This window comes from Venturia canescens, chromosome 7 (assembly GCF_019457755.1).
Source record: "Venturia canescens isolate UGA chromosome 7, ASM1945775v1, whole genome shotgun sequence".
NCBI lineage: Eukaryota > Metazoa > Arthropoda > Insecta > Hymenoptera > Ichneumonidae > Venturia > Venturia canescens.
The window spans coordinates 2,251,580-2,276,360 of record NC_057427.1 but is presented as its reverse complement, the minus strand read 5'-3'; the positions used below and the strand labels follow the sequence as shown (position 1 = coordinate 2,276,360).

Here is a 24,781-nt window from a genome sequence, read left to right as displayed (position 1 = left end):
AACGAGTCGCGCGCGCGTCTCTTCGCTACGTCCGTTCTCCTCGGTTGGCTCCACACAACCCCAACGAAATGGAACAGAACTAACCCTCCCGCCCTCCCTCCTCGCCCCTCTACCTTCTCCGCGTTCACGCCCTCACCCACCGGGTGATACCAGGGTGTACTATCCTTCTACCTTACCACCCTTTTCCAACAATCCTTCCTTTTCTCTCCGTTCTTCTTTCAGCCTCTCCGCCTCTCTCTCTCTTTCTATCTCTCGGTCCCTCATTCGGCTCATTCCCCAACCGAGCTGAGTCAACTAAAACGACTCCGCAATTACTCCCGGAGGATCGTTACACTCTGGGAAACAATCCTACCGCATGTAGAACAAAAGTATAGGTGCTTCAGCGCTCTGGTGCTCCGCACGTGTAGCCTATGTCTGGTGATTTTGAGCCCTGCACGGTTAGCAATGAGGGAGATGCCTCAAAGCTTCCGGAACAATGTACCTTTGCTCCATTGAACTCAACGTCCTCGGCCTTTTATTTAGCCGCAAGATAGCACCGAGTCGCTTATTTATAATGGTGCGTCATAACCCACCGAACAATTATTTAGAGCGTCCTCATGAGCGTTGATTCAACTCTCTGCGTTGAATTCCCATAATTCCGAACCCTTTTTCAAGGCTTTTATCAATGTTCAAGGAGAGATAGAGCTCTACTCGAGCGTTCTATCCACTCGGATTTAATTGAACTTTAATTGAAATAAGAGCATCGGAATATCGTAATCCCTCCACACTGTCTCTGCCTCGGCACACGAACCCCACAAATCCTGGAGACAGAATTATGAGATTCCAAATACGTTGTTGTCGTAACCACTCGCAGACAATTGTTGCGACAAGACAACTCCATTCCGGTGCTAACGAGTTTGGCTTTTCATCTTTCATTCGTACCATAGTTATGAATACATAGTTATGAACCGAAGGGAAAAGAGGGAGCAAAAGGCGAGCCCGAGGATAGGGGCGGGGGGCCCTTCGCAGACTCGATGAAATTAGAGGATACTAACTTCATACCATTGGGAACGAAGAGTTTACATGCAGCACGTGATGGCTGGACTTTTGAGCAAGAGAAAGAGAGAGAGAGGGAACAGAATACTCTCGCTGGGATACGTGCACGGTGCTGCAGGTACTTATGCACAAGAGCCAACTGATCTCTCTTGTAACGCAAACCCGCATGTTCCCTCCGACCTTCTCTCTGTCTATATCGCATCTCCTACAACCTCTATTCACCCCTCCTTATTCCCTTGTACTGTCAGCAAAATCCAACAGTTCTCGGGAAACTTACGAATACAAACATAACATTTGTACATAAAATCATCCTGGCAGAATAATTTCCACCATGCTACGACCAACTTTTCATCCGCCATCTTTTTTCGTCATTAGGAGACGCATCAAACTTGTATTTATTGTCATGCTGGTAGGAACCTCCGAACTTTCCTGCGTAAGATCAAACTCTGTCAAATTCGTTTGAGTGATGTTGGCGAATAAATAAAAATAATTAGACGCACTTTCCCCTAGGTGGACTCAAAACTGAGACCGAAGGAAGCAGCTATTGAGGAAACACTCGAAAAGAGAAATTTATTGGTGCGAATTACTTCTTGACTTTTGTATCGACGATATTCAATCATTCAATTAATTTAGAGTGCAATGCGAAGATTTTATAAAGAAATGAGAAAACGAAGATTGGTTATTCCCTCGATAATTATAGAGGAGATTTTTTACTTCGCCTGAAAGTCCAGACAATTGGCCAACTCTCAGTATGATATCAAATGTAATGAGCTGAAATTAATGATCTATTTTAATTGGCTGTTGCAAATATTAGGAAGGCAACATTCTTCGAGTGACTCTCAATCATAGAGGATTGCATTAATGACGGAAACTCGGGCTACAATCTGTAAAACATTGCTCGGTAAAAAGCACCGCTGTTTGTGTACCGATCGGGTATTCCGCAGGTCCTCTCGACCTTCTTGCGAACGTGGTACAGCTGTGCATTAGAAACGAGTTGTCGTGAGCAAAGCTTTCGGTGCAGCTCCACAGAAATAGCACAGTTAATGAAATGGGAGAAAAGTGAGTGTGAGTAATGGAATGAGTTCACGAGAGCCATGAATGGTGTGCGATCGAAGATTGAAAATTGTATAAAAAAGCTATTTTGAGCGTTCCGTGAATCCTAAAAAAAAATCTAAAGTTCGATACCGCGTGGGGCGAACGTTTTTGCACACGGAGAAAACGGATTCGTTTTGTATAGTGAGGAATATATTTTTTTCAAGAATTTTAAAAGTATTTATAGGTATCGCGGTTACAAACAGCATAGTATTTTTTGAATTTTCCAATTTTTCATTCCTTCAATTATAAACAGCTTCATGAGCATAGCAAAAAGTGATGCACGTGCGAGAACTATATTTCGTTTTGTTTTCCAGTGTTATTCCTCATGTCAGACTAGCACTTACCGATAAGTGGAAATGTATTGTAAATCACAAATTTTCACTGTCAGAGCATAGTAAATTCTATGATAAATACACGAATATACACCGAATACGTGTGACATTTTACCATACGTATCGTTTTTTTTTTCAGGGTTGCCCGAGCATACTTTACATTATAAACATTCGAAGTGACTGAAAACATTTTTTACTATGCTTAAAGAGAAAAACACTCTTAAGTCTTTTGAATAAAAGGGATGAGTATTGGTCTTTTTATTATGGTGGATAGAACAGTTCTTATTACTGCTCTTTGAAGTAATGCTGCAATCCAGTTCTATACTGTTCCCGAGATACTATATTTTTAGTACTTTCCTCTAGAATTTTTGGCCTCGTTTTCTCCGTGCACCCGAGTAAAATCGTCGGGTATTTTAGGGATTTTTTGCAACTGTCGCTCGATGATGCTCTCTGATGTTTTAGTTGATTCTGCAAGCCACCGATGCTTTGAAAAGAGAGAAACGAAAAGAGAGAAAAAGAGTGATAGCACCGGTGGAAATAACTCGACAAATGTATTCACGATGTGTAACACGAACGTATCACCGACTCATGAGTTATAAATTGCACAAGGGGCTTGAATTATTCATGATTTCGAGTAGTGCACGAACCAAACCTATTCTGCTGTGTGAGTGGCAAGAAAAGTGGGATGAGGAGCGCTACAGGGTGGTGGATGGAGCACCCGAGTCAGGGGTGATGGCCCGATTGATTCGTTTCGCACCTAGGCATTCTGCGTGAATGAGAGATTAAGTAATGCAGTCGTCAATAACCACCAGAGGGAGGCTGATGCCAGCGACGTTTTCTATCTCCCTTAGACCCCTCCACTGATCAAGTTAAATATTAAGATTCTGTTGGATGAGTCCTTAACGAATCTAACGACAGTGAATTCGTTAGGCGAGCTAGAGCCACTTTGAGATTTTTCAATCTACTTCCCTCACTCTTTTTTCCCTTACGCGACATCTGTTTATTCGTCTAGCACATGGAAATTAGCACATGGAAAAGAATTATCTGAAACTCGAATCGCCCAGCAATTCTTTTCTTGTCCCAGGAATAAAAATTGTCCTCGTAACATAGAATTCTGGATGAAACATTTTTCCAACGTGGTTTCCATCGTAAATGCATTTATACGTATGGACTCCGCAGCAGTCTATGTGTATGAAATAGTTGTATATTATACCAGCATTCGGCGACCGGACAGAAGCCAACTATGCCCTGTGATCCCAATTCATGAATAAACTAATGAATACACCGAATTTCGAATAAGGCTATACCTCTGAGGGACGTGATCGATATGCCACATGAATGTGGAATCCAATTGAGGTTTGAAAGCACCCACGTGTGAAGTGCTCGCGTCAGCAGAGAGTTTCCAATATTCCGTGTATACAACAAGTTGTATTTTTTTCCCATTTCTCATGCCGCGTTAAAATGTGGAGTCTCATCAATTCTTTGTCTCTCTTCAGTCAATTTGTAAACGTTATGGATTATAGATAATAAATTCGTCTCGAAAAGGGGAAATGGAAAAATGACTGCATTCATTTCCGAGTTTTAAATCGCTCTGACAATATTCTCGCTTCTTCATTCAGTTTTTTATCACGTTTTGAAACGACTTCTCGGTGAGTCACTGATTTTTTTTGTGAGCAATCCATCGTAAAAATTTCTTTCAATCTCCAGGTTCAAAGAGTACAAAAAGATGAGAAATTTCAAGGTTTTGTTTATGAAAAGTACCGAGCGTCACCTACGACTTTGGAGATCGTAATTCGAAGGGTTCAAAATTTATTCGAATATTACGAGAAAATTTGAACTCCTCAAACGATCGATAAATTAGAAAATGGATTAGTTTCTTGTTTCGAGGAAACCTGTAAATCTCGAAATGTTGCAATACAAGTAATTTCCTCCATTGAAATCTCAAAGTATCTTTATATCTTCCATTTGACGAGGGTTTGGCACGAATACTTCGCTATTATGCGAGCGAACAATGTAAAGGATTTACTTCGGCTCATGTAATAAAGTTTCTCAATGGACATTGTTTAATATCGAACAATAGTATTAGCGAAGTAAAACACTTGGGGAACAACAATATCGTGAATAATATAGATCGTATGATATCGTGTACTCTTGTCTTCGATAATTGGGTGGATGATGTAAATTCTATTACGGAAAGACACGGAAATGGAAATGGATTTGTTTCACCTGCTGCTGTATGCTCCGGGAGTTAATTCGTCGTACAATTCCAGGGTGTCAAGCTCTTCCCGTGAAAAGAGAGTCAAAATAGTTACAAAACCGAAGAAGCTACCGCAATATTCGCGAGAATTTTGCTCAGAATTAATACAATTCGTGAAAATTCGAAAATCAAATTTGCTGAATTAATAATAATATTCGAATGAAATTAAAATCTAGTTAAAAAGATACGAGATTGGGAGTAACCACATTTTATTAGGTTTAATAAATCTCTTTCAAGGTTTGCAATCGGGATAAAAGGTTGTGATACAGAGCGATGGGTTCTAATATTATATATCCATCTTCGAAGGAGGAGAGGGAGGAGGGGGGTTGAAGAAGAGACAGGAAGTGATACGAGTACGAGGAAAGACACGTTTTACTCTTTGAGTTAAACCGTATACTTTCGAAACCACTTGGGAAAAAGTTTATCAGAAATTCTAAGCTCCGTCGGATATGGTAGACGGATCCGGGAGGATAAGAAGCCGGGGGTGGAACGGGGAGATTATGTGTACTGTGATACACAATATGATGCTAGTAGCGTCGTAGCGCAATTCGAGGACTTCCCTTTTGTATACGTAGTTTACTATCCTGTACGATATGGGTCACAATAGCGATGGTGGAACAACTGTTGTGCAAGGCTCCAGTGCCAACTGCACGTCATGTACGATCGATCGACTATCCTGCACATCATAATATCGGAACTTCTTTTCCGCCACGTCTACAGTGTTCGCTTTGAAGGGTCTCGGCAAGAGAGGAGAATTCACGGTGAGCCATTTATTATAAACCTCGAGCGTGTGAGTCTCCTGACCCAATTATTTCACGAGACGAATGCCACTGTGACGGTTCCAGGAACATCATCGAGAGCTGCCGTTGCGATAATATTAACTCCGGATGTTGAGGATAAAGCTGTGAATTAATAATCTAACGGGGCAAATCGCGAGCGTCGGGCTTTCTTTTCGCTCCTCTCGATTTTATTTGTCGCCTTTTAATATAACGGATGAGCTAAAAGAGATCTCAATGAGCTGCACATTATGAAGATGAATATTGAGATAAAGTGAGCTGGAACATCGGGCTTATCCGATGAAGACCAAGGGCCCGATGAATAACTTGATTACGCTGACCCTCAAGATAAATTGGCCCTAGGATTACAACTAAAGCAACAACCCCCTCCACCCCCTCGTCCCGCTCTTCTCTCCCTCTCGCTCCTTTACTCTACGTGCTCAGAGGGTAAGAGGAAAGCTCATGTCGCCGTCACGTACACACGGTATCGGACGATCGTTTAGACATTTAAGTACCTTCCCGGGAAACTATGCAGCGGCTCGTTATTGTACTCACTTTCCTTCCTCTTCGCTCTTGTCCCTTCCATATTCCTCGCTCCTTTCACTCCTGAAACCCACACCCTCGCGATCGCCTAACCTGATAGAGGCTAATCATTATCTATTCCGCTATCTATACGTGCATATGTATGGTTTACGTTTGGTAAAGATTCATGCCCCGGTGGAATAAAGAGGAAAATTTACTCGCCCGACGTTAAGGCGACAAATGGTAATTGATGCGAGCCTCGTTTCAACGTTGGCAAGACTTGTTAATTGTTCGAGCTTCATGTGTGCTTTTCATGTTTCGTAGAATCGAATATGCTGCTCGTTGTTAAAAATTCAATGGTTTTTTTTATACTTTCGAAATAATAAAGTCTATTCGAAGTCGTGCGTTGTTAGAATATGTTTCACAATTACGAAAGACACTTCACGACGATGGGTTTGATGGGTATGCAAAGGGCTTTTTCGTTCGATTTTTCTAGCGATACACTCCCGATAAAATGTGCAACCTAACGAAAATAACAGGTGCATATTTTTATTCCTCATACGCTGTGGATACCTTAATGTTCTGCATTGAGGCGATCCAACTCGAGGATGAGACTAAAGTATGAATTAAATAGATTCTACTATTCGACAATTGCATTTTCTCTATTGAATTATGATCGTGGATCGACGATATTTATAATCGCAGCTTCATCCTAATCTCGTATACGTATATACACGTTAGTGCTCGACCACAAAGCTGGGCGATTAAAGCATTTTCGAGTGCGTTACATCAAAGCGAACTGCAACGATTAATGTAATTATTCGTTCTGAATTATCTAAATTAGAGATTTCCGAATGCGAGGACTCAATGAAAACGGGAATAATAGAGCTTGCGTACATGTAATTATCGCGGGGCATGCTTTTATGTTTTCAGTACTTGGGTACCAATGAGTTCGCCCTAGAACTCCGCATATACGCGCATTTATTAGCGTATTCGTGAAACCACCATTTCGCAATTGGCCATACAGTGGCTTTTAAAAAAATACGGGAATTCAGAGGTCAGTCAGGAATCCTTTTTCAGTAGCTAGCATATCGATGCAAACGGGCTCGTGAAACCTTCCAAAAACGTTGGCACGTGCGCTGTGGAAGGCGTATCGCTTTTTTTAACAATTTATTTTGAATTTTTTATTCCGTTATATACAGTATCTTGAAACATCAGCTTTTTACGCTTATTATGAGAGCGTGAAACGTCAAAAAGAATAAATGTAAAAGGAAATACAGCCCAATAAAAATAATGTACTTTCCGGTTGTAGAATCATGCACGTATACGCCGAGACTAAATAAATGTTGAAAAACTTACGAATGAGACTCGTCTCGTCGACGTACCTTTACGAAGCAATTCCAACCGGGCAAACCCACCCATCTGTATTCACGATCTATGGGGATGCTTTTAACACTCTATCACTCGAAAGAACACTCCCCATGGTCTTCCCAGCGGAGAGCGCCACGTATACAGGCATACTCGTGAAGCTCCTTCATGCTGAATTGCCCTGTTTTTCGCATTTCGATTCCTCACGTAAGATTTAACGTTTTTTTTTCTCCCATTCGATTTTCTTCCTCGCATGTTTACTTGACGAACAAAATTACTAAAAATTTATAGTTCAACCGTAAACACGCGAGGGGAAAAACTTTATTGCAGAATCAAAACGAATCATAAAAGTCAAGCTCATAACAGAAAGAAGCCCTGCAAAACTGCTCAATCGCTTCGAATCAAATGGTTCGGTTGATTCATTGATTAAAAAAAAAAAAAACATTTAACCCATTCAAAGCGTCGATTCGCCTTTTTTACAATTCCGAATAATTACATTTCGCTTGAGCAATCATTAAATACCGATACGAATCGAGGAGCTTTTGAACTCTGTTGAATTTATGGAACCGTCGGCACGAAGCCCGACGATATAAAGAATAAACGCTAATCGCTATTTAATCGCGGTTACTACTCTCGTGTGTTCGAGAAAAGGCATTATGAACACTGAACGGATTGGTACGTATTTGTATCTTTGTCGATGTATACAGCTTCACGTTTAATACCTCAAGCGTTCATTACTTGTTAATTGTAGTTGGTGAAGCCCGTTGACTAACTGTGGCTTCGGTTTGTATGTTTTGGTGCGTATGGTATTTCAATTACGCGAAGGGAAGCAATGTTTGAAAAGAGCATACGTACTCGTGGCCACAGGAAGGAGGGAGATGTACAGAGACGGATATAGCGAGAGATGGAAAAGAGAAACGTAGGAGGAGGGGGGGGGGAGGGGGGGGGAAGGAATAATAAGCAACGTGAAAGAGAAATATGTTGGGTTGAGCCGGCAAGCATTGTCCGGTAACTCTGCTACGTTTGCCTGAACTTCGCAAATTATTTCGTTTATTTATGCACGGACTACGAGAGAATCGTATTGTTTAATTTTTCATTTTTTTACTGACGCTCTTTCGGAAGAACGGCTCAAAGAGTAAAAAGCTCAATTGAATATTTGAATTACGAGTTCTCTCGCCCAGCTGTTCATCAATTATGGGAAATTTTCTTTTTTTTTTTCTTTCCAATTACCGTCCGAGTCGATGGTGATGGACTTCAGTGAGCAATCAGACGACGCAACTTTGAGAGCTGATCGAACTTGTCCATCAATCCTCATCGAATGAAAACTTTTCTTCGCCATTCTCGTTATGGCTATGGCTATGGATGTGTGACTAAACACACAGAAATATCTGTGTACAGAGTCTGAAACACGAAATTTCCGAAGCGGAAAACCCCAACACGACAGTATAAGTGCCCGTAGGCCGGAGGTGGGACATACATCACAGGCTTGTTCTGGGCTACGGATCTCAGTGCCGGTGTTAACTGTTAAGTAAGCATCCCCAGGGACGGAGGGATGGCCCGGCTGAAAGATCTTTCCTTCCACTTCCTCTCTCCCTCCATTTCCGACTCTATCTTGCTCCCGCGCACGTTTTCTCCATCTCTATAGGAAGCTTCTCGCTTTCTTCTTCCCAAAATGTGATTCACTTTACGAGGATACATTTATGGAAAGTTTAACGTAGTCAGTAATAGCATCCTATAAGCCTAATACGTCTTCTCATTTTGATCATGATATGTACCAAGTTGGGAGAGAGAGGGAGGAGGAGAATATTCGTATGTATATGCGAGAGGATGTTTAGAGAGTTGAGGTCGGGGGCAGGGGAGAATTAGAGAAGGAATTCCCTCGTCGCATTTCCCTCTACGATTGCAGACTATTTTACGCCTAATCTTGCTGGGAGCGAGGGATCAAGGGGATGAATTCGGTGTTCAATAGATTCTCGGAAGCTATGAATATCGCTCGGTTCTCTGATTTTCCGGGAGGATTTTCAGCCCGAGCCTCAAGCCATTCTCGTCATTTCTCTTGGAATGACGCTAATCCAGAGAGCATTCTGGAATTTTCGATAAGAAAATACATTATTGCGGGACGAATGAGGGGAAAAAACAAACGACAACATTTCCCTTTCGCGAGCAGTGGCCGAGCGCTCAAAATAACGCGTGTGGAATTTTTGTTCCACACTGTAGTTTTTTGCTTTCGAAACTTACTAATAGCCCGTTCGCTCAGCGCGCTCCTGGACTCGATGGTTGTAGGTGAAAGAGGCAAAAATACGAAGAGATTTTGTGAAAACAGGGAATTGACCAATTTCGGCTACGATTCATTCAGGCGTACGTGGACGCACACACGCTCAAAACACACACGGAGCAACGCACCGAATGGGGTGAAACAAGAAACAGCCCGCGAGAAAAAAACCTGAATGATGCGCGCAACGTGTTTCTTTTTTTTCGCGAGGCTTGAAATAAATCGGAGAGCTTTTTTCCTTGGAAACTCTAGCGCACATACACTTTCCAACGAAAATTGGGTCGTGCAGGAGAAAGGAAAAAAAATATGGAGGAAAGACTAGCCTCGTTATATCAATCCGACGGAGCGAATCTTTGGGGTGCGACTTTATGAGGAGGAGGAAAGGGGCGGGAGAAAAAACCACCATGATCCTGATAGTATCACGAAGGAAAAAATATTATATAGAAAAAGGGGCGAGTGTATAGCTAGAATAGAGGGTTTGCGAATAGACGGAAAATAATATGCAGCAGGGATCCTCGGGCGAGCAATGAAATTTGAGCGAGTGAGCACACGCAAAAGCACGAGAAAAGAACGTAAGCGAGCAGCAAAGAACGTTATCTTTTGCTTCATGAATTTCCACCCCCCCCCCCTCCTCCCCCCTCTTTTTACTTTCATCCTCCTTTTCTTTTTTCCTTTCGGAAAAAATAAAAGCGAGAGGGAATTTCTTCTCGCACCTTGGCTCACCACCGCCAAAGGACGCGCTGCTATAATTTAACGTAATGTACTCCCGCGACAGGGACGCTCTAGTAGGAAAGAAGAAAGGGACCCTGAAAGTAGAGAAGAACGTATATATACAAGGGATGGGACAGTAGTTACTCTGATTTGCAGCTGGACCTTCTCCGTTCTCTTTTGACGATACTTCATCCGCGACCCTTGGGACGCATTTAAGGTCGTATATGCGCGCTAGACGGAGAGAAAGAGCGAGACAAAAGAACTTGAACGCTCGCTCCCATCTGGGAAACAACCACCAGAAGGTGCGAGAGAAAAGTCTCAGTCGCTCCTCTTCGTTTGTTTTTCCCCCCCGTGGGAAAAGGAGACAGAGAAAAACAGTGGACGTCCGACCCTGGGACATCTCTGCGCATACCCTCCCTCAAAGGGCTATGGGCTTTCCAAAAGGGAGGAAATTCACATCACTGGGTGTATTAATAATGAAATAATTAATGCGAGTTAATCGCGAAGCCAGTATAATTGAAAAATAGAACAATGCTCGACTGGGAGCGATATCAAATATCGCACGAAAGAAGAATCTCATTTTCATTTACAGCGACCAACACGCATTCCTAGAATATTGTTCTTTGACGCTCGTCCTTCAACCATCTCCACTCGCCATGGATACTAATTTAATTTTGAAGTTCCCCTAGTAATAAAATTCAATATAAACTTGGCTACGAAATTCATGATTAAAATGGATTTTGCAAATATATTACTGCCAACGTTCATCAATTTCTGATTATTGTTTCGTGATTCATTACTATTTAACAATTAAACAAGGAACAGAATCGACTAAATTTGCTTTGACAATTTTCCAACAGCGAGATTCATTGAATATTTATTTTATTTTTTCATCCACTCAATTATTCAAACTCTTCGGAACAGTTTTTTCGGGTACAGATATTTTCAACGTTTCTGACATGTTGAAAAAAAAAAAAAACGAGAAGAAGAGCAGCTTTTCCTTTCTCCTCTCAGTTTTTTCGCTCACCTGCTATAACTTGGAAAGAAATCTCGAGTTCTCGCGGAGTTATAAAAGCTTGAAATTTTGCCAAGCTCGGCACACACGCACTCACACTCGACCAAGATCAAATTTTAGTGCCTGCTCGGAATCGATCTGAGAGCTTTTGCAAAGTCCTCCGCGAGTGTCTGTATCCCCATCGGAAGTGCGGAGATTTTTGCAAAGATCTTCAGTTTCGGAATCGACAAGAAAGTTTGCCATTAACGTGAGCCCGTAATATTTCAGAAGTTATCGAAACCTTGTCAGATTGGAGATCGAATGGGTGCCTGAACGATACTAAACCTCGTATATTATGCTCCGAGGAGAGCTTATTTAGCCGTGAGATAAGATTTTTCTACTGGCAGTACATTGTCTCGCGGTGGGAAGAAAAAAAAATGTTAAAAATTGAGATCGCAATGAAAAATATGAAATTTCGGGAGATGAATTCGAAAGTCTAATAACAAACGACAAAACCTGAAGCCGGAATAAATTCATCTCTTCTTAAAAAACATTTTCTCGTTACAGAGTTTCCCAACAGTGAAATATCAGTTAAAAATACAAAGTGACAGCGAAAGCTCTGAGGAAGAAAGATTGGTAAAACCGTCCAGCTTTGTCTATTAGAAACGAGGGAAAGAAAAAGATGGTCGCTGAATCTTCTCTTGTGTTTGGCGGCAGTAAGGTGACATGGGTTAGGGTTGAAAGTTAATCGGGCGACGACTCTCCAAGATATTCCGTGAATAATAACATCCAGCTGCACGTATATCCATATATGTGCGAGTTCATTGGAAAATCGATCCAATAATGATTTCACCGGTGAGGACTTCATACTTATAATGGGATAAGAGGTTATCATCTTGAGCCAGTGTGCTTTCGCGCTGCCTTCAACTCCACCGGCGTGTCTTTCTCGTTGAAATGGTGATAAAATGAGGGAAGAGCTCGCGCCCTCTCTTTCTCGTCTTCCCCATTTTTCCAAAGATCGCGCGAGAAAAATCGTATAACGCGCATCTTTACTTATCCAGTGAGAAAGGGATTTTTTTCATTTTCTCTCACTACCGATATAGCTCAAATTTATCGTAGGAAAGGTCACAGCTTGGATCGCTGTGAACAGAGTTTTCAGTCCTCCGGACACATATATGCCAAATACTCTAGTGACCCCTCGCATCTTGCTACTCTCTGGCCTCGGTTAGTTTGGCCAACCTTTTAGAGTCCCTATCGATCCTCCAATTCGCACCGTTTTTCTCCTTATTTGTATTACTTCTAGTCTCCTCGCGCCATCTTTCACCTCGTAGCGATTCGGCACGTACAATAAGTTTGCAAAAGGTCGCGTGCTTATTCTCAGACGAGAACTCGACCATTGGAATCACAGTTGCACCGAGACGCCGACCCTCGGAAATCCATAGACGAGCTTCCGACGAAAATAAAGTTTGCAGGTTACATCTGCGCGTTGCACTCTCCTTTTGAGCCAAAATTTTGATCAAGTTTCCTCGTACAGGGGCGAGAGCTTCGTATCAATCCTGGTCGGGGCGTTAATCCTATTAAAATCTCGCGACAGCTGCATTGTGAGAAATCGCAGACACGAACCCGAATATGAATGTGAAGGGAATAATTAAAAAACATAATTACTGTGTGAAAATATAATTAAAACTGGCTATTAAAACGCGAAAAGAGTTTATCTCGCACGCTTTCGAAAAATCTCATTTGCAAATTGAAAAAAGATGAGAATTACTGCGAAATAGTAAAAATATGTAGTTGATAATCGAACGAAATTTATAATTACGGGATTTCCAAACTCCACGAATGAGGATATGGAAAATCTATCGGAATAACAAAAAAAGATTTATATTATCGGTGAAAAATATTCAGCGAACGAGTACTCGCGGACGACGATAAATTAAAATTCACGCTGCTGACACATCCATAAGGATAAATGGACGCGCGAGCGAACAGCGATGCATGAAACAAAAAATTTCTAGAGTAATAACAAAATTCGAAAAAACTGGGGAACCGATCAAAAAATGCGGACGCTGCAATTGAGAAAACCTGGACAATATCGTAGCTGGAAATGCATGGAGGAGACGCGTATACAAATGGAAAGAGCGGGAAGTGCATGTCTATGTATACGAGTGAAAAGAGAAAGAGAGAGCGCGAGGGAGAGGAAATAGAAGAGCTTGCGCGATCCAATTTGATGACTCGATACACATCGCTGAGCGCGAGCTTCGCTAAAGTAATTATTAACACCAATTGCATTGTAATTAAACATTGTTCCCCCCGGCAGTATAGCAAAGTGGAATAGAGGTAACCGGTGGAGCATCCGCGAGGTTTCACCGATTCTCCTCCCTTCCGTGGCCCCGTTTGCTTCCCGTTTCTCTCTTCGTTCGCTATAACAGTCTCGATCTCTTTCATTCCATCCGTTTCCACATGCACAGCGTTCCCTTTTCTCAGTTTTCTCTCGCATGTTCGCGGCTATATGCATGAAGCAATCGACGTCAAATCGAACGATTTTTCGCCGGAAGCTTAGCACGTCTCAAATTCTCGATTTTTCATGTTTCACGCAGCTTTGTTTGTCGCGAAGACAAAAAACGGATGATCGTTCTAGAACAGTGTGTTGGAACGTTGGGGAAACGTCGAAGGATCGATGAAAAAAGTAAATTTTTGTATTCCTCAGAGGACTCCGCGCCGTATTTCGAGCTTTTAGAGACCGGAAAAAACTCAACAGCCGAGAGAAATTATCAGAAAAGAGGAAATAACAAATACACGAAAGTCATTCGGAAAACTTGGCTATAAACACATTTCACCTGCACATTTTTCATAAGTGTGTCCAATCCCAATGGATTGAAAAACCATTCAAGAGCCGAGTACGCGTGTACTAAAAACTCTTGTCCGAATCTACTCCTCTCCTGAAAATGAATATTTCGATTTCGATCTATCGATGGTCGACAAAATTACCCTTGGGAAATGGAACTCGCATATGACATGGTTCTCGATATGTTTAATATATACGTATAAGATATATAGACACGTGAACGAAAACAGGAGGAAAACAGCGACCTGGGCGACGAGGAAAGTGGAAAACGAGGGGAGTTCATTTCGGTAGCTTTCTAATTACTGTTTCCCGACCAGTAAAATGATCGAACCGAGTCCTCTTGCTTGTTGAACCTCCCCTCTCACTTCCATGGAAAGTTTCCATGCTCCGGATAAGCCTCATTGTGGATATGAGAACAAAAGTCAACTGTTATTTGTGATTGAAAAAAAATTGACAACGAATTCATTCGTGCTTAGCGGCCGCCCCAATCTCGTTTTCCCAGAATCAATACAATTCTCTCTTGTTCAATCCAAAAAGAAATTCTGCTACTACGAAAATATTGTCCTCGCAGCAGCGTTCATAAAACTATTATACACCGTATTAAATATTTGGTAACACACATAAAATTGGCTTTGTCAGAAAAATGAATATTTTTGCTACGTCAAAGAGCATGTGGAATTATCGTGCTCCACCACGAATTTCAAACTTTTTTTAACGAGTACAGAGTATTGATAATTCAGAAACATAGGCCAGATCACTTTTTCATCGTGTTATTTTATTTTTCACAACGATACACGCACAGCTGCATCATCCGATTAACGCGTGAGAGCCCAGGGAGATACGGATACGCACCGGAATTCCCTATTTCGTCACGTGCATTTATATTTGCCAACATATGTATAGTCTCCCACGTAGCTGCTAGCTCGTCTGCACAATATATTCAGGTTGTGGGGCACTCGATGGTTACCCGGGGATCCCTTCGATATGAGTTTGCATTTGCTCGCCTGTACCATTGCTCGCATCCCAGCTAATGATTTTTTCATTAAAACCCACACGCTAATCCAACGGCGTCAGCTCTCGCGTTCTCCCTCGCTCTCTCTCTCTCTCTCTTGCGATTACGAAGTTTCCCACCAGCATTTGGAGGATTGGAGGAGAGAGCTCGTGGCGGTGCACTTCGTATCATCACTGGACACCACTATCCCGCTGCTTTTCAGATTATTGGATGAAATACACGAATCAACAAAAAAATATGAAGCTGCAATTGGAATATAATAAAAAAAAGTAATGTATGCTCGTTCGATGCAAAAAGTGGTGATTTATTTCTGTGGTTATAATATGTTTCAAAAGCTTCGTTATTTTTGCGCATTTTTTAAAATGTCATTGGATATTGATGAATACCGAGATTTTTTCAATTGACGAAATCCATAACGCGGCTGTGAGTATATCTAGCCCGCGATTATCGAGCCGACTCTGTAGAATGAAAATTCAATGAATTCTCGAACGTGATACATAAAAATAACGAGATACCTGCTTCCGTAGGGGAAGAGTTAGGGGAGTAAAGTTCACGAGAGCTCCGCACTTGCAGGATACAAGCTCCTCGGGAATCGAGCATCGAAAACTTAACCGACAAACCGGAAGTCCGCTTCAACGGAGCACTTTTGATAGTTACTGTAGTGGTCGCCCCCGATCAGGCAAAGTTCTCTCGGAGTTTCCAAATTAGTGATAAATATATGTATCCAATGTGCGGGGAGTATTCGGCAATTGCAGTTATTCGGACTTTTCAAAGTTGAATGAACCGACCCCGGGAGGCGCGTGTAGCCTCAGGAATGTCAGTGAAAAATTCGATAGTTTTATTCGTGCTGAGTGAAAATAGAGCATCGTGAAAAAGTAGCCTTTTTTTGAGAAAACACGCCTCAATAGTTCTTTCTCTTCTGAATCCTCGAAAAATTCCATCATTGAGGGAAAATTTTAAAATTCCGTTTTTCACGTACCGCGATAGACTCGCGCGATTCCTTTCTAATTTGTGCCAGTGTGGAAAGCGTTTGCGCAATTCGTCCGCACGATATGAACGAGGTCAGTGATAATTCCATGCGAATAAAAAATCGTAGTTCTTACACACAGAGCGACGACGTACACGAAGTTTATTCGAAAAATCCACGAATCGGATTACCGAGTCGGCATGTACGCGAGTACAAACTGCCTCACATATGTCTGCCGTTGACGATACAGAGGGCAGGGATATTAAGGGTGGATATGGGTCGAGAGGGCATAGAAGCACATTAAACGCAAAGCGACGCATCGCTTATACAGCACACTTCACAAACACACTGTACATGAACGCGGTTATCATAGGATAAATATCTATAGGGCATATTGTACAGAGTGCACGAACTCTCTATTCTCTCCTCTCTGCGACTCGCTCCCTCGTCCGCCCTCCTCCGTTCCGTCTCACTCTCTGCCATTGTGTCTTTCTCTGTCGCGCACTGTCTCTTCGTCTCGCGTATGCACCCACGTGGTTAACCGCATAATCGTGGCAATGCACCGTTCATTGCCGTAAAGCGACCGTGGATGCCGGCCATTCATTAGTTAGATGGGTGTGTCTCTGTGTGCTTTAGAGCGAAAACACTTCTACATATATTTCCATCTATATATATATATATATATATTAAGGATTTCCATACGTGCATCCAATACACACGCGCTCGTACTCCTCCCCCCCCCCCGTCTCTTTTCCCGGTTAAAAATATACGTGCATATACGTATATAATTGTTTATATGGACGTATAAACACGTATACGCGGATATATAAATAGCGAGACAAGTCGGTGGCGGCTGTTGCCCCGTTATACTCCGCTGGCCTCAACACCAGACGTTTCTGACCTGGTCAACTCGCCAATTCCGACGATTACTCGCCCGGAATGATAATGTACTACCGCTTCAATCTCGCCTGAATATCGCTTGTAAATATCAGCAAGTTTGTCCGTTCCATGAACATTTTCTAAGGAGGAATCAACTACGGGATGGCTCGACGTCGAATGGACACGTTTGCTGCATCGAATCGTACTTTTTATGCAAAATGAAAAAAACAATGGCGACTCCCTCTCAATGTCGAGAGTGAAATATGTTCATTGTACTTTTCGTCATCGCTGTAGACTGCCGTTCGTTGTTTCTTCATTGAGTGGCAGGAACGTGCTGTGTGTGGATTTTTAAGTGAAACGAGCGCGTTAAGTCAGACGGTTTCTCGAGCCGCCGAGTAACTCGTATCGCGATGGCAAACGAGCGTGTTATTTACTAATTTTTTCAGTGGTCATTGGCGAGAAGAAGAATTCCAATAGTGAACCTCTAACTTGAGAAATACGTAAATTTTTATTTAATTATGAGAGTGGACCGGATGTTTGCGGATTTACAAGGAGTACGATTTTATTAAGTCAGAGACGATTTCCCGGACACTGAGAAAGAGAGATCGAGCGAGGGAATACCGAGCGAGAGAAGCTGATCAATATATCACAGTGATGGAAGTCGACGCCTCGGTGGCTTTCTCCACGAGCTTTTAGCTCTTTCAACATCCATAATATATCTCTTATATTACCTATAGATATATATTTAGGTAGCAAACTGTGCTTTTTACAAAAGCTATCGAGTGTATATAAATACATTTATATACCGCGTATATAAAAGTTCACGTGGGTTAAAACCGCTCGACTTATTACCCCGATGCTTATTTCATAAGCATATTACTTAAAAAAATCTAATTCACTCAACTTTCTCCATCCCTCCAGAAGCAGGAGGAGGGAGAATCTTATTTCGACGAGGAGGACAAGAAATGAGGAGCTCTCCGAGAGACGTCAAACAAACCAATAAATCTCGTTGGATCTCGAGTATTATCTCGAGCCAACAAAAGAATATCGCGCATGTATATATGCAGAAAAACAATTGAATTTTTGCATAGTGCTATATATCAATGCCACTTCGACACACGATGTATTAGAGTTTTGCTCCTTTTTTCCTCTGTACCTCACCTCTCTCTCTCTCTCTCTCATTTTTCCTCTATGTATTTCGACAATGCTCTCGTCCGTCCAACCCTCCGTATAAATTTCGTGTAGCCTCATCTTCTCGTTCTACTCCGTGCATTGAGATGCCCCGAGTATAAGGGAGAACTTTCTTCCCGAGCTCCGGTGCAACGTACCCTCGCACCATCCCGAGGTATACATCTATGTGCGCTCGAGGAAGCAAGTGCATTCGTGATTCCGGAGTTTTCTCCGCTTGGCAATATGAACCGTCCCACGACCTCGAACCCATACATGTATATGTATTCGTAGTTTGGAGCCGCCAACGCGTGCATCTGCTGCATGAATATAGAGTACAATATACATTCCACACATCGAGCTAGTATACACAACATTATAGTACAACGTGTATAGAAGCCGTTTCACCTCAACTCGAAATACATGAAATTTTCTTGAATTTTCATCAAACTCCGTTGAATTGAAGTTGTTGGAATCTTTTAGTGGAATTGTCCAAGAGAAATGTTAATTGTCAGCATATTTTTAACGGCTCAAGACGCAATGTTGTGTTTTCATTTGCTAATTATTATCGAAAATTAAAACTTTGTTACGATCATATGTTTCGCTGCATTGTGTTTTTTTTTTGAGAACTAGTGAACTCTCGTGATTGTCTGAGAAAATAACACAACGTAAAGTACTTGTTTTTCATATAAACTTTTTATAACATTGGATTTTCGGGGACTGGTGTAATAAAGTAACAATAATTTATCGTTCGACGAACGAAGACTGTTGGATGATTAGTTTAAATTGTGTTGCCAGTTACGTGTGCTGTCAGCTTTTATTTCTTTTTGAAGATACAGCAGGCCTGGAATGCCCCATATCCATATACAAATACGGCGAGGAAAGAAAGATAAGGGCGAGGAGTGAAGCAGCATCCAAAAGCCAGACTCTCTCTTGCTCTCTCGTGGAAAACTCTTCTCGGAGCTTCCTTGTACATCCTGTTCGTGTGTCGTCGTCGCGTCTCTCGCGCGTCAGTCCACAGAGAGGAAGAGAGAGTGAGAGAGAGAGAGAGTGTGCGAGGAGGGGAAGACTCTCCTGACACTCTTGGCAAATTTCCACCATCCTCGCTCCCTCCATGTCTTTCTCTTTTGCTCATTGCATCGCCCTTCCTCTTTCTCTCTATCTCAACATCGTGGTGTTGCGGGAATGGCCCCTGGAGAGTGAAACTCGAAAGCCAACGTCATCTTCTCACTCTTCTTCTCTGCCCCCGCGCACACACCCCTCCACTCTTTTCGACTCGAGTACGGGGTTTATCCTTTGTTTCGAAATAATTGTTTCCTATGGGTGCTGCATCGTTCGTTGGCGGGCTGTTTCTCTCATGTACACACATCGCGCAGTGAACGGCAAAGCTTGCGGAGAAACCATGTTGCGAAGAGTATGTTCAGAAGGTTCGTGTAAAGAGGAATCATAAAGAAGCAACATCCACACTGCTTCTCTCCCATTATGTCTATTTTTCATGTATTCAATTACTTCATTTTACATATTCTCAGTTTTATTGCTTTATACATTTATTCATTCAATTTTATACGTTGAATACATTCATTATGATTACTTTTTTATTTATTCAAAACATTTGCAGAGCTTTGAATAGAAAAATTTATCAGTCAAGAAGGATAATGATGTGGCACACGGTCGGTGGAAAGCCGAAATACCAGAAAATTTTTATTTTCTTCTTTTCATTCAACAACCACGCGCCACTGTTTAATATAAAAAAGCTTTCGTTATGGAAAAACATTTTTCTCGTTAGCTCACCATAAAATCTAATATTCATATTGTAAAAATAATGAATAGATTTAGTTGGGAGATGCGATTCGTAGAAAAACGAATGCGTAAACGAAAAAGTTTTCATTCTGCATCGAGCATAAAAATACTTTACACGGTATTGTAATCAACTGATTTCTCTTCAACGTTTCCACGCTCCCGTACATCTATTTGTTCCATCTGTAAAAATGCACAGTTTATAAAACAATTGTTCTGAAAAAATATTTTTTCTCGGTATATACGCAACGATCTCTCGTGGTTGATACGAAAAGTTGGAATGATTTTTATTCCATACATTTTGCGCGCTATAATTTGCTTTATCACGAAAATTTTTCCACGCTTCAACGTAAAACTCTCGTTCGATTGTGGCGTTGCGTGTTTTTTGTCGTGATTTTGTACGATTCCATCGGCGGACGCTTGACTAAAAAGTATCGCCCGGTGATTCGAGCGCGTTCGTACGTTCGCCTCGTATGTCTGTTGTACAGATTCTCGAGTCCGTATGGGGCGATAAAAAACAAAGTGAAAAAAAACTGCGAACGCATCCCCAACAATCCGATATGGTCGCGTCCTTTCGCCAAGAGCTGTTATATGCGCGCTATAACAGTTTAACTTAACAACCCCAAAATTAAACTCGACGTTTTGCATATAGTTGTTATCGTTTTTTCACTCTTTTTTCTTTCTCCTTTTTTTTCGTTTGGCTCCATGAACTCTCCCGCGTATGTCACCAAAAATTTTCAACGCCTAGTATATCGGCCGACGGTAATCAATGAAAAACAACAATGAAAGTTAAACCACGGGCTCGAATCACAATGAGTTTGAGCTTCACCGAATTCCATTTGACTCTTTGGCACGTCGGTGCTTCCCTATCAGTAACAAAATATTTCTCGTTTTACATTTTCCCATTCAATACCCGTATATATTTACCGTTTTTTACCATTCCCATTCGCGATAACTATTTTCCACGTTCATAAATATTACGCGGAAGCAACAAATGTCTTTTGTATTATATTGGAAAAGTACATTTATCATTCGAAAAAAAAGCGGGTTCGTTTTTCAAAAGTAATCTCGATATTTCGGTTATTTCGATACCGTGCCAACGATTGAGCAAGAAAAAAATGTCTATTCGAGCCTCATCTTCTCAGACGGGATAAAAAATTTGTCATGAAAACGTCGAGATTCGGCGAAGGATGTTTCAGATTTTCCAGAGAATTCTGTGCTCGCGAATAGACACAAAACGAAAAGATTCACTTGGATCCAAAGTCAGTTTACAAATACTTGGTTGTTGAGTTTGAGAAAGATAGTATAACGGAGGACCTTTAAGGGAGTTAAACCGCGGTTCATCTGTATACACTTCGTCGCGATTACATTCCCCTGCAACATAAATCCAAGAATGTGTATATACTTAAATACATGTAGACACGATCCATCAATACAAGTGTACGTTCGTATGTCTCGTGTGCAAACATGGCACAGCGAAACAAAAGCTTGTCTCGATATCATCGTAGGTGGGTCTTTCCGAGAGATTTTCCCGGCCATCGAATCGTGTTCCTATTTATCTTACGTCTATATATACGAGAGCCGGAGATCCTTTCCGGGATGGTTGAAGAGAGTTCGCAGGGGCTGAAAGAGAGTGTCGAAAGATATAGGGAGAGAAGCGAGGGAGGAGGGGAGGGGCAGAGAGGAAATAGAGAGATGTTGACCTCGAAGAGAAGCCGAAGGACTCTGCGGCGTTTACAGAGAACGAGCTCTTGCGAAACCCTCGAAAAGTAGCATAGATTCCTATTATTGCTCTGTTCGAGGCACCACCTGGGTTTCCTTTAGTCCAAAGGTATATAACGAGACGATAAAAGGGACGAGAAACTAAAGAGAAACACATTGAAAGAGTATGCAAGATGGAAAGAGAAGGTGAAAAGGGATGAAATAAGATGGCAAGGACCAAAAGAGGCAAAAGCTCTTTTGGTAGGACTGTGCGTATTATTCGAGAATACTCTCCGTGGTCTCTTCTCCTTACAACGTTAAAGTCTCCCCCGAGTCGTGGCTGCCAGTAAATGACGACCGAACTATACAATCGCACGCCCACATAGACACACATACACGTGTACTGTTTCTATCGAGACCCCTTGCCCATGTGCCATTCCGTCCCTCTCAATAACACCATCGTGACTATTAGTCTGCCAAAACGCCAAATTGACTCTCGAAATTGCGAGGATAACTTCGTAGTGGTTATACACGTTGCGGTTTATTTAACCCTGCATATGCACACACTTGCATACGTTCGAGCTGACATTTCTCCTCCGTGTATTCGGCTGGCGAAGCCGAAGGACGTAAATCATACGATCATACACGTGACCGGCGAGCTTTCTTACGTTCCTTCCCTCCTGAAACCGCGTCGTACATTCCGATTTACCTATATATCTTTAGACGAGTACCCCGAAAGCCTGTTCGTCAGTTTTCTTCGAAAATGTCTCTCATTATTATTCGGTTCTTGTACCGGGGCTTACAGAGCTTCGGTACACACGATCGAGAGCGTAATTTTTCATGTCGACAACGCGTTCTACGCTTTCGATCCTCGCGAGCTAGTACGCGTGAGCCCGGAAATAGGAGGCGCAATACTAATATGAGGAGAATTTTCAAATGTTTTTCCAAGCTTGGGATTTTTCTTACGGTATTCCAGGCTCGAGGGTTTATTTATTTTGACATTTTTTTGTCTCACTGTTGCATGCACGCCCAATTATTCATTGAACGACATCCTCGACTGCATCCTCGTTCGCTTCGAGTTTTTCTTTTGAAAATGTGAGCAAATAAGTTTTCCTGGTCCAGTTCTCAATTGACGTTACTAGGCCTGTGAGACTTTGACGATTCACGAAGAGTGGAACTTCAAAGAAATATAAATAACGGCCTTGCAACGCCGAGGCTATGTTTCTATCGTAAATAATGTATAACAGTTTTTATATACTTTAGGTTTATATTTATATAGAAACTTTGGAGTTTGTTGCAAAATCCCAAACATTTTGCCATGATATTTGCTGTGATTCATGTTGCATCATTATTTTCTTTCCTCAAAGTTGCTGCGCACTCGCTCGGCTCGGTACGTGGTCCTGTTTGGTTTCCTGGCACGAGAATGGTTTTGCAGCTCTCACCGAGTCGTAAATAGTAATCATGCGTAGAAAAGCCCACCGAAGATATAAATTCATCGTGAGGTCTCTCTCTCTCTCTCTCTCTCACCGTATATAAAATAAGAGTTAACGAGAACATAGATGGTCAAAGTTTTAAATGAATATCCCAAGTGAAAATTGTATTATGCTTGTACGTGCGTAAATCTAGTGGAATATTGATTAGAAATTGTTCAATTAATGGGAATACCAGAGGCTGCTGAATCATGAAAATTAAATTCCATTGGAAATTACCATACGCGTATTAAATATATGATACGAGAATGTATTAATTGAAAATTTTATTAAGGTAGTACATCCGGCGTGATTAAAAGCGTCGTTTTTTCAGTCATTTAGTCTGCAAACACGTGAGACGAGAATGATTTATTTCTTATTTCTGACAATACGATTGATTTGATGCTTCGACATCAGAATCCCACTCGACGATTCTTTTCAGTTGAGAATTCAACAATTTACCAAAACGTAGGACACGTCTGTGGTCCGGTGCTTCTGCTTTTTAAATGGGAGGCTCCATTTTTCTTCACTCCCCCATTGTTCTTCATATCTCGAGTTAGCCGAAAGTTCCTAAGAGCAGATTCTTCCAGAAAAAAAAAAGATGATTATAGAAGAAAAGTCTGAGTGTCTGGCGAAGAGGGTCGAAAATTGGTGTAATTAGTTGGATCTTCGGATCATATTCGAAGCAATTAACAATATTTTTTCGTAGCGGCAGACAAAGAAGAGGTTTCGGGAGGATTGTACAGTATATGATGCGATAATCACGCCCAATGGCATGTCTGGGAGAGAGAGGAAGAGAGAAAATAACAGACAGAGAAAGCAGCGAAGAGGACGCAGTGAAGTATATACGAGAGGGTAAAAGTTGCGAGAGATACGTGACAGTTTGCCGGGGTTTGTAGAGAGCACCGAGGGGAGATTCGTTCATGGCATATGTGGAGTGCGTGACTGGTCTCGAGGGCGAGATGTCACGGAATCGTAGAGAAAGAGAGGAACCATTTTGCCCTCTTCCGCCGACACGGTCCCGAAGAGGCGTGGAGGTTGAGAAGCCAAAGAGCAGGTCAGAAAAGGATGATGACTTTGTCCTGAGGGAGATTAAAGGTCCCCGTTCTCATTTATGATCTTATGCAACGTGCGCGCAATATTATATAAACCGGATGGTATGCCAAAGAGCGAAAGAAAGAATGAGACAGGAGAGATGGGAATTGGTAGAGTGTGTATTAAAAGCAAATGCCTACTTACTTCCTCGCCTTTCCTCTCTCGTGATTCTAATAGCCAAGAGAATATTTCGCGGATTTTCCGCTTAATACCAACGCACACGCCAGCATCGAGAACACCGTTTGATTAATAAATGAACAACAGTTGAGATACTTCCAAAGTTTACATGCAGTCTGGCTGTCTCTATGAATTATAAATTTTAATGTTCTGCATGAGAATCTCTTTATCTACGGACGATGAGTAACATCTCCGGATGCGGCATTGCATTCTTTTTACGAGAACTTCATAACTTTTCAATGAAGTCATTGCACCGGCCGAGAGAGCATTCATCCCCAATGCGAAACAAACTTGTTGAAATTTCATAAGT

General features: G+C 41.8%; 1 protein-coding gene across 8 annotated transcripts in view; it reads left to right on the top strand.

Annotated features, from left to right (window-relative positions):
• The window catches only part of Ptp99A (Protein tyrosine phosphatase 99A), a 248,865-nt gene that overhangs the window by 167,476 nt on the left and 56,608 nt on the right, over positions 1–24,781 (top strand). The window lies entirely within an intron of this gene.